The sequence below is a fragment of the Euprymna scolopes genome, chromosome 24, assembly GCF_053919585.1.
Source record: "Euprymna scolopes isolate OS-2025 chromosome 24, ASM5391958v1, whole genome shotgun sequence".
NCBI classification, from domain to species: Eukaryota; Metazoa; Mollusca; class Cephalopoda; order Sepiida; family Sepiolidae; genus Euprymna; species Euprymna scolopes.
This window is the reverse complement of record NC_136505.1, coordinates 39562275-39573737: the sequence shown is the minus strand read 5'-3', so window position 1 is coordinate 39573737 and position 11463 is coordinate 39562275.

Sequence of the window (11463 nt, the reverse complement as noted above, 5' to 3'; positions counted from 1 at the left end):
TTGATCCATAACTATAATAATACTTAGAAGTCCTTATATTAGAAGTTCTTATAATATATTTACTTTTTACAGATACGTTAAAATATAAGTTCAAATATGCAACAAAATTTAATAAAAGAACATGTTATTAATCAAATTTAATTCATAAAACACATTTCAAATGTGTTTAAAATAATTATACTTATATTTTAATGTTGGAAACTTTTCAGCCTTTAATTAGTGTCTCCTCAGTGGGAGAGAAACCGCCAAATGATTTCAATAATGTTAATATCAAAATAATCATTTTTATTAATTTACTAGACTGGATGCCCAACGTTGCCCGGGTGTTTGGAGGTGTGTGTTGAGAAAAAAAAAAAAGTGGTCGTAGGCAGGCAGGCTCGAACCTGTACCACGAAGGAGGAAAACTATGTAAAAAAAAAAACATGACGTTTTTGCTGTCGCGCCCATCGCCAAACCGGAAATGACGACAATTGAAAAGACTTTCGAAAATATCGGCGAAAGAAGCGACCTCTCCCTGTAGAAAAGTGCCCAGTTGAGGATGAAGGAATGAATGTTTTGGGTCAGTTTTTCGATATTTGTCGTCCGTGATGATTGTAATGTCTTGTCAGACGAGCGCCACTCCCTCAGACACTTAAAGTCCATGAGCCCAAAAATGACTTCTTTTTTTTTTTTAGTCCTACCGGTGAATTCACACGCTCAAGCAGGCATGACACTGAAGACGATCATTGAGATCAATTATTACATGCTTCCAGCATTTCAAGTCTCCACGCGTCACAATTTTCCATTGCCACGTGACCATTTTATAGACAAATGCCTGAGGGAGTATCTATACACAGATGATGTTACAGAGTCTTAGCTTTGTACGACAGCTAAGTCTCTTTATCAGTTCAAAATGTTGAGATCCAGCAACAAGCAAGAGCAAGATAGCCAGCAACCAGTTAAACTGCAGACCAGCTTAATGCGAGTACTGGTCTCGAGCTTTATGTTTTTTTAAATCAGAGATTTGCTTTTCGTAGAAAAGTTGCCTTCACCACGGCTTATGGGAGCCCTCTCCACCCCAACACACATATACATACACACAAACACACATGGTGCTAGTTGGCCATTGACCCCGAAAAGGGGTTCATTCGCCATTTGGAAGGGCTTGTTTTTAATCCTTCAGGGAGACTAGCCACCCTCCTCACCAAACAAGTCTGGTGGGGAAACCAGTTTAGTCGCAGGTGACTCGACCATGAGGCAGGGAGTACAGGGTTACATGGTACCAGTAGCATAAGACATGACCTGACATACACACACACATACATACACACACACACATACATACATACATACATACATGCATACATTTAAACAGATTTTTGTCCTTCATATTATAGAAGATGATTTTATTACCATCTATCTCCCACCCCAAATAACGTTTTATACGTTTAAAAAATTTGTTTTACAATTAGTATAAAAACATGGAAAGAAAAATGGGGGGGGGTTCGTTTCAGAACGAAAACCATGTATGCTTTCATTGCCTGATGCCAAGAGAATTCCTAAGTCTCGGTAAGTAATATAGACCTTGAAAATCATCACAATAAAAGAACTGACGCCAAAGCTTTTTCTGGCATAGAGGCGTGAGAATTCCCGAATTCATTTATAATCAAAAATATATCAATTTTTTTCAAACATTTTGACGACCCCTGGTAAAATTTCCCGGAGTTACCAACCATATTTTATATCAGACCAAAGTCTAAAATAAATTAATTAAAAAGATTGAAAGATTTTTTTATATTTTATTTTCTATTGAATTATGAATGATGTTTGATATTATTTTTATTGACAAACATGTTTGATATTATTTTTATTGACAAACATGTTTGATATTATTTTTATTGACAAACATGTTTGATATTATTTTTATTGACAAACATGTTTGATATTATTTTTATTGACAAACATGTTTGATATTATTTTTATTGACAAACATGTTTGATATTATTTTTATTGACAAACATGTTTGATATTATTTTTATTGACAAACATGTTTGATATTATTTTTATTGAAAAACATGTTTGATATTATTTTTATTGACAAACATGTTTGATATTATTTTTATTGACAAACATGTTTGATATTATTTTTATTGACAAACATGTTTGATATTATTTTTATTGACAAACATGTTTGATATTATTTTTATTGACAAACATGTTTGATATTATTTTTATTGACAAACATGTTTGATATTATTTTTATTGACAAACATGTTTGATCTCATTTTTATTGACAAATATATTTGATATTATTTTTATTGACAAAAGTGTTTTATTTAAATGTGAAACCTTTTGGGGAACCTTGAAAATCAAGTGCATTTAAAAGAAGGTTGCCAAACGAATCTATGCAAAATTTAAATTTTTGTTTTTACACAAGTAAAATTAATTTACATCGTATTTTTGATGTTATTATAATCTATAAGTTTTAGTTTTATTAATAATTTTTAAAAAATATCATTAGTACTAGCAATGGAAAATTAACTCTACAAAATATTAACAAGAATCGTTTTTGGAAAGGGAAATTAAGCTACAATTTTCCCGATTCCGACTACAATACCAAAAAAAGTTACGATTTTTCCGATTCCGATTTATCGTCGCAACACCCACACACACACACACACACACACACACACACACACACACACACACACACACACACACACACACACACACACACACACACTAATGGCCTGGCAAGGCCACAGGGGAGACAACCGAAGCAGAAAATTTGAAGATGTCTGCCAAGACATAATACATACAAATGTAGGCAATTTTTTACCAAGTGTCATAAAATTTTAAGCATAGAATAGAATAGTATTATAATCTTCAAAAAGCCTCAAATTTTAATGTAGTTTTGTCCCATAGAACCAAAGATATGAGCATTTCAATATTCAATTTGGCTACGCGTATATATATATATATATATATATATATATATATATATATATATATATATATATATATATATATATATATATATATAAATTCGAAATTTCAGCGACTATTGATCAGAATTGACCAAATGAAGGCCCATTGGAAAGGTAATGACCTGAATTGTGTACTGGGCTATGTGACATTTGTCCTTAAGGCCACACATTAAGGCGATCATCCATCATCCAGAGCCTATTTTTTTTTCACTTTTTACAGTCATAAATTGTTTCAATCATCGTCATTTGCTCTCGTATGAATTACAAAATATCTGATATTTCCCCAAAACCTCTCGCCTTGATAGAGGGGAGATCGAACTTGCTTCTATGATTTCAAATGATCTGAAATAACAGTAAGGAGAGACTTGCTTCCAAATATTTCTCATATGTTATATCGCTCCTCTTTGGTATCCATACATAAAATAAATTTCAGTGTATAAGGATTATATGATACTGGAGATATTCATAATCGTACTCTATTTTCCAAATATGAGAAATATTTCGAAGCAAGTTTCCCCTTGCTGTTATTTCAGATTATTTGAAATCATAGCAGCAAGTTTTAGTCTCCCCTCCATCAAGGTTAGAGATTTGGGGGAATTATGTCAGGTTGTTGCATAAGTTCCCGCCGTTTCATTAAAAAAATTGTTCTTAAACATATTTTGATATTTGGCAAAGTGTTATATGTCATTAGAAAGCACGTATTCTGTTCTACAAGATAACGGCCATGTTTTTTTTTTTTTTTTTTTTTTTTGCTCATATAATCTTTTCTCGTTTTTCAGAACCGTCAAATGGATTGTCAAGTAGATAAAAACAATCACATTTTAGACACCTCTTACTTTTCACATTTAATCGAAGTCAAAAAGCGAGTGAAGTGACCAAGGATATTTGTGCGGTATATGGCGAATACATTATAGATGAGAGAACTGTTCAAGATTGGTTTACCAGATTCAAACACTGTAATTTTGACGCCCATCGTTCCGGAAGATCAATGAAAATAGACGTAGACCAACTCAAGGTTATTTTAAAGGAAGATGGCCATCAGACATGTAGAGAATTGGATGAAAAGATGACAATGTTCTTTGCGACAATTTCGTGCCACCTTCAGTCAATGGGATTCACACAAAAACTTGGAGCTTGGGTCCCACACGAACTTACTTTTGCTGTTAAAATTCTTTGATTTTCTTTTAAAAATTTTTTTCTTAAATTAAAAACGGCGGGGACTTATGCAACAACCTAATATATATATATATATATATATATATATATATATATATATATATATATATATATATATATATATATATATATATATATAAAGAGAAAAATGGGAAGAAAGAGAGAGGGGAGGACAGTCTGCGGGTGTTTGTGTGTTTTGAAGGAGACCCTCATTAAACGATATATAAAGGGGGTCAATAAAACGACCGCTTTCATTGATGGAGGCCATTTCGTTCGTACTATTTGTTTGTGCGCATTTACAAGCTGTGACACAATTGTCATCGGGCTTTTGTGAGTGGAAAGTTTTAAGAGCTCTTAAAGGTGTGAAGTGCAGTCTCTGTACGACAAGTCGACTGTGATAAAAAAAAATAAAAAAATAATAATAAAAAATGAAACAGACCCCCACCCCCTCCCACCATCCCCCGTTAGATGTACGACGCTTTTCTTCTCTAGCTAAAAGAACTTGCGCACACTGTGCGTATTTTACACCGACAGGTAGGGGGGAAAAATAGGTAACAGAAATCAATGCGGCTTTTTTTTTTTTTCTTTGCTAATGTTTCTGTTTTGGTCACAATAAAGCAAAACCAAAAACAAACAGAGACGAAAAAAAAAATAAAATAAATAAAATAAGATAAAAGTTAAAACGTTGAGTTTAACTATAACATCATAGTGTTTGTTGATAGCACCTTGCTCTTCCAGGGAAATCGTAAATCTTGGATCTCTTACTTTCTATACCTGCTGGATAAGCTGTTTGTATCAGTCGATGAAGAACGCAGAATACTACACCAAAGTGTCAGTACCTTCTGGAACCGGACATGTTTTATAACTCGAACATAACACGGTTCTAAACTAAAATACAAAATCAAAATTTATTGCCTTTTTTTCTTCTTCTTTTGTGTGTGTGTGTGTGTGTGTGTGTGTGTGTGTGTGTGTGTGTGTGTGTGTGTGTGTGTGTGTGTGCGTGTGGTGATTTGTTTGTGTCGTAATTATTGGCAGACGCGTTTTATGCCATATCAGCCCATTTAGATTATTTCAATGGCAAAAAGCAACATATATTGAGAATTATTTATTTGGTTGGTTTTGTTTGTCTGACTTATGGCATACTAGCAGGAATACCTGACGTTAGCCGGTTCTCTGGTAAAAAAAAATGAAAAGCGTTAAAAAATCGGTGCTTGTCCAGAATTCAACCTAATCAAAAAATAAAAAAATAAATAAACAAATAAAATTTAAAAAAAAAACAAAAAAAAAAAAGAAAAATCTTTATCATGTGCGTACTCGTCTCTGAACGAAAATTTATTTCCCCCAAATCACGTAAATTGATTAAGTAGGGAGTTGGCCAGTGTTCCCCGAAGAGATTTAACGCTTTTAACAATTCCTTCTGTCAACACAAAGAAGGTTTAGGAATTGTGATAGAGACAGATTCTAAAATTTTTTAATAGATTTTTAGAATCCGTTCTATGAAGCATCTCAAACCACTCTATTTTATACGAATTGGCACAACAAGGATTTTCAACAAGATGTCGGCCAATAGCGAAGTCCAAAACTGTAGCGGAAGGGAGACTCACGGATCCTGCCCTACCCTGCATAATCTTGGATGGAACGTGCTGATTTATACGAGTTTGCAAATGCAAGGAAGTCCGCCCGGCGTAACCAGTTCTGAGACATATTTTATGTGTTCTTTTGATGTCTCTAGTCCTTTTACCAATGTTCCATTGGATGAGACTATACGTATTTGCATCGACGCACTCTACGGTGGTCGCCTGACTCCTCCCCATTTTTCTAAGGAGATATTCCCAGAACTCGTATTAATGTGTACTAAATCAGTGGAGTTTAGCTTGGCTGATATTATGTATAGTCAGGTCGATGTGGTGTCAATGGGGAACCAATTGGCTCACACTCTAGCTGATATTTTTGTCGTTATTATGAATCCGTCCTTTTCAATTCAGGAACTAAACCCATGACGTATATTAGATATGTTGACGATACTTTTGCGATGTTTTCATCGCAAAATGAAGCGTCAGCATTTTTTAATAAGTTGAATTCCCTTCATGGGGTTCTCCAGTTCACTATGGAATGTGAGAAAGACAACACGCTTCCCTTCTTGGACATTCTTGTTGAACGTTCAAGAGGTGGCTTTCTCATTACCATTTACAGGAAGCCGAATTTTACTGGCCTGTATTTGAACTGGTCTTCTTTTGTATCTAAATCGCGTAAAATTGGCTTAATTAATACGTTGGAACATAGAGCCCTCATCATTTGTTCATCTGTTAAATTGGACGCCAAACTGGATAAGATCAGGGATATTTTCATTAGTAATGGTTAACCATGAAGACTTTATTAATGATTGTATAAATAAAAAGGTTGCTGATTTTAAACCCCCTAAAATATTTGTCTCTTTAAAATGCCCTGTTTGCTTAAAATAGCCGTGGATAGAGGATAATGGTACAAAATTAATTAAACAGATTGTTAGAAGTATTATTGTTTTTACTCTGTTCCCTTGCGTTTGGTATATAGTACTGAACCTGTTTTTCCTTCTTTTTGCAAGGATCGTTTCCCTTACATCCCAAATAGTAAGATTACTTATCAATTTAAATGTCAGTGTGATGCTGGTTATGTTGAGCGGACTTCCTTGTATTTGCAGACTCGTATAAACCAGCATGTTCCATCCAAGATTAGACAGGGTCGAGCGAGATCTGTGAGTCTCCCTTCCTCTACAGTTTCGGACTTCGCTATTATCCAACATCTGTGTGAGAATTCTTGTTGTGCTAATCAGTATAAAATAGAGTGGTTTTAGACACTTCATAGAGCGGATTCTAAAAATCATTAAAATGTTTTAGAATCGTCTCTATCGCAATTCGTAAGCTTTGTTAAAAGCGTAAAGTCTGTTTGGGGAATTCAGACCGCTACCCATTTTTCCCTCTCGCGGTGCTATTTTAATCGCTTTTACACGCTTTATTAAATTAAATTAATGGTTTTAATCGTCCTTTTTTTGGCACCTTTAATTTATAAAAGATCCCTGATTGTTCTTTTTTTTCGTCATTAATATTATTTCAATGTTATCAATTTATTCTGATAAGATGATGGCCGAAAGGGCTCTTGAGAGATTTCCGCTTATTATTTTAATATGATATTATTTTCATATATATATATATATATATATATATATATATATATATATATATATATATATATATATATATATGTGTGTGTGTGTGTGTGTGTGTGTGTGTGTGTGTGTGTGTGTATATATATTAAATTTATTTATACAAACATTAATGGCTACATATGTGCATACATGTTTCTGTAATCACCCGCGTTGGGGGATTACGTCTTCAGGCCAAGAATTACCGTCGAAAACTGATATTTGAACCAAATACATTTTCCTATTTCGTTTGTCAAATTAGAATGTAATCTGGGTGGGAGTCATAAAACGGTCAGAGGACAAGTGAGGTCTTTGAAGATAATAAACTTCTTTTTCATTTCCCTTTCTCTTACATTCTAATTCTTGGCCTGAAGACGTAATCCCCCAACGCGGGTGATTACAGAAACATGTATGCACATATGTAGCCATTAATGTTTGTATAAATAAATTTAATATACCTGCTCTGTTCACTCATTGAGCACTCTTTGGTAGACACATGTTGTTTCATTGGATGTACTTCTAGGAAACTAAACTCTACTGGCTATATATATATATATATATATATATATATATATATATATATATATATATATATATATATATATATATATATATATATATATAAGGTGGCCCATTTAAAAGTAGCTTAGAAAGGAGAGGGGAACATTCTTTTATTGTTTAAATTACCGGCAGTGTTATAAAAAATGCTGGAAGTGCTCCCAGTTGACATCTATGCATTTCTGGGCTCGTTTAACAACGTTTGTAGATACTGCCTGTAGGTCTTCTCTGGTGATTCTCCTGATAGCGTTGGTTATGTTCTCGTTTAGTTGGTTTAGACTGTGAGGACTATTTGCATAAACCTTTTGTTTTGAAGTCCCCTCAAAATAAAAATCTCATGATAACTAGTCCGGCGAACGAGGCGGCCATAACCCTTTGCTTAGTGTTTTCTCTTTTGTAAACATGGCATGAACTTGTGTCAGTGATCTGTGAGACGTGTGGCATGTAGCGCCATCTTGTTGGAAAAGGAATTGCATTTTGTGTTATGGTGTCAGTTGGTCGTTAAGAGAAAGATGAGAGAGATCGGACTATTTTTAAATAGGCCATCCCGTGTGTATATATATATATATATATATATATATATATATATATATATATATATATATATATATATAAATTCGACCGTTTTGGATTTTACCATTCTTGGCTTTTTTACCCTTCACCGGACTATCCATTCATGTGAAATCTTTTCATCATTTTTCTTTTACCTCCTATTCCCCTTACCTCACCCTTTTTTAACCAAGTAAGATCTGTGACTTACTTGTAGTTTCATTAAATACTTTTATATGCAAAATCTGATCCCGCATTTTGCTAATTCCTGCCCTCTGATGAGAAGGAGAGTATTTCTTCGAAACTCCGCGGATTAAGGACTATCCACTTATCTTATGCTTCCTTTTTTAAAATTAAATATGTTTTTAACTCTTTTTCAAGATGTCTTTTAACATGTTTTATTAATCATTTGTTCATATATATATATATATATATATATATATATATATATATATATATATATATATATATATATATATACACGTTTTGAATTCGTGTATGGACAAGTGACATAAAATGTTCTAATGAATTTGTGTATACAAAATGTATATACATTTGTATATACGTGTCACACTCATCTATATAACGTGTGTATATACGCGTGTTCGTTTATAACAGTCTAGCATTCTGATCGTCGCATCTAGAGTCTGTTGTGTGTGTATGTACATTTAAATACAATACATGACGCGACAAAAATATACATAAATACCTTTACAAGGCAAAAGGACGAATAATACGCTTATTTGGGGTTTGCCATCGACCAATGGAGAAACGTAGCTGGTCCATTTTTGTTCTTGATTTGACGGATCCTCGAAAAAGTTGCAAATGAAGATTCGTACAGCTTGAAATTTTTATGGTATTTACAGCAGCTTTATTTACCGAATCTTCTCCCCATTGGAAAACTGAAACACAGGTCCAAGACTTTTACGTTTGACATTTTCTTTGACTTGAAGCTATTACTGTCCGTGGACCATTTTCATTTGGCTACCAACTCGGTCTGCTCGTTCTAACTCCCAACTCTTGACTTACTAATGCGTGTCTTTCAAGTTCTCTCCTATGATTCACGTCATCTTAAGTAACCTCTCCGTCAGACTCTTTAGGTCAGACCTATTTTTACATTATTGTTTGTGTTCTAACATTCTTTTCTATTAAAACATCTAAACATAAATAATTTGATCTGTAAACATTAATTTCACTATCATGACATTCTTTCTGACATTCTATTTTTACAAATATTAATAACAATCATAACAATCGTCGACCAGCACACCTTTCGGCGTTGCCCAGCAAACATCTAACAGTAAGTTTCAAAAGTACTGGATTCGGGATTAATAAGTTGCATATATTTTACAGTGTAAGTAGTTTTTGATTTTTTTTTTTTCAAAGTGTTTCTGGATCTGATCCCATTAAAATGGTCCACTGGTGTTTTATTATTTTGACCCGCCTGGGGACGTGTATTTTCGCTAATAGGGCAATAAAGAATGGAAAGAAGAGAGAAAGTAAGTGGAGAGGAAAGGGATGGAACAAGTGCGCGAGGAGTGAACAAAAAACAATAAGATTTATTAATTATGATTTTGACATGATTTCATTCCAGATGTTACTGAAAATAAAAAAGAAAAGAAAGAAAGGGCAATCTGTCCACAGCTGGTGTTTAAGAACCTAAAGTAATAATATTAACCTGTAAAGTAAGAAAAATGGACAAATTAAGGCGTACGTTAACTTTTTTATTTATATTTTCAAATTATTAGATTGGTGAAAGTACTCGTCATTGCTCGGGTGGGAAAATTCCTAGAACTGAGTATGCGAGGTTATCAATATTTATAAGCTGGCCTGCAGAGAAGGAAAGAGAAAACAAATTGAGATTGATCTCTTTTTTCCCCCTGTTACGAAGTCGTCCTTTGAGTTAGGATCAACGTATAGTATCTGCTGAGCCTTAGGATGTCATTCCTTAGAAATTACTTCCATTTTTGGAAGAGGAAGCTGGAACCCAAATTACAACAATATATTATGATAGCTAGAAGATTGAATGGAAAATACTAATTGCGCTGATTTGTCAAGCAAGAATCACGTGTCAGGGTAAAAATAGTTGTTGTATTATCGGGTGTATACATAACGAGTGTATGTGCGTGCGTCCATGCACATCAACTCTATATAAACATACGTGTGTGTGAAACCGATGCGCGTGCATCGTCTAGTGCTTATAAATGTTCGTTGTTGTTGTTTTTGTGGGTGTGCGTGTGTATGTATATGTGTGTATGTATATGTGTGTGTGCGTGCATGCGTGTTTACACATATTCAAACAGAGTTCACGTAACATGAACAAGGTAATAGTCATTAGTTCGGGACAGGTTCAACATACATGTCACATAAATAGCCATTGAACAACGGACTAGTAACCTTAGGTTGTTGCTCCCTTCGTCTCTTGGACACCACAGGAGAACATATCAATGTGAAGGAGTAACAACAGGACTTCTTTTTATTTTTCCTCGTTTATTCTGATTTTCACAGTTAGGTGTTTCCCTTAGGGATTTACAACGCTTTCTCTTCCTTTAGTCGTTACGTCGTCTCTTACTTCAGTCGAATGCTCCCACGACTGCCAAAATCAAACTCCCTTCGTGGACCGCTCCATCGTTCTCGTAATCTTACTTGTATCTCTAGTCTATATATCAAAACCTACTCTTTCTTTGTTACCAGGTCAATTCCATTGTTTATTGTTTATAAAATTCGATTCCTTAATCTATTTTATTCCATAAATATCTCTGCAATATTTTATTGTTTATAAATCTAATTAAAATTCCTTCGTTAGATTTTTAAGATAAATATTATAGCTAAATATTCCATCTTTCAAAACATTCTCTCTGCATATCTTTTCTACATAAAAGTTAACAAATCAATGATAATAATCGTGCAGACCTTTAGCATTGCTCGCCAGAACATAACACAGATACGACGCCAAAAGGTCCAACATAACATAGTTATCAGTAACAGAAAGTATCAAATATTCTATATTAAGATAATTGAAAACCGAAGGGG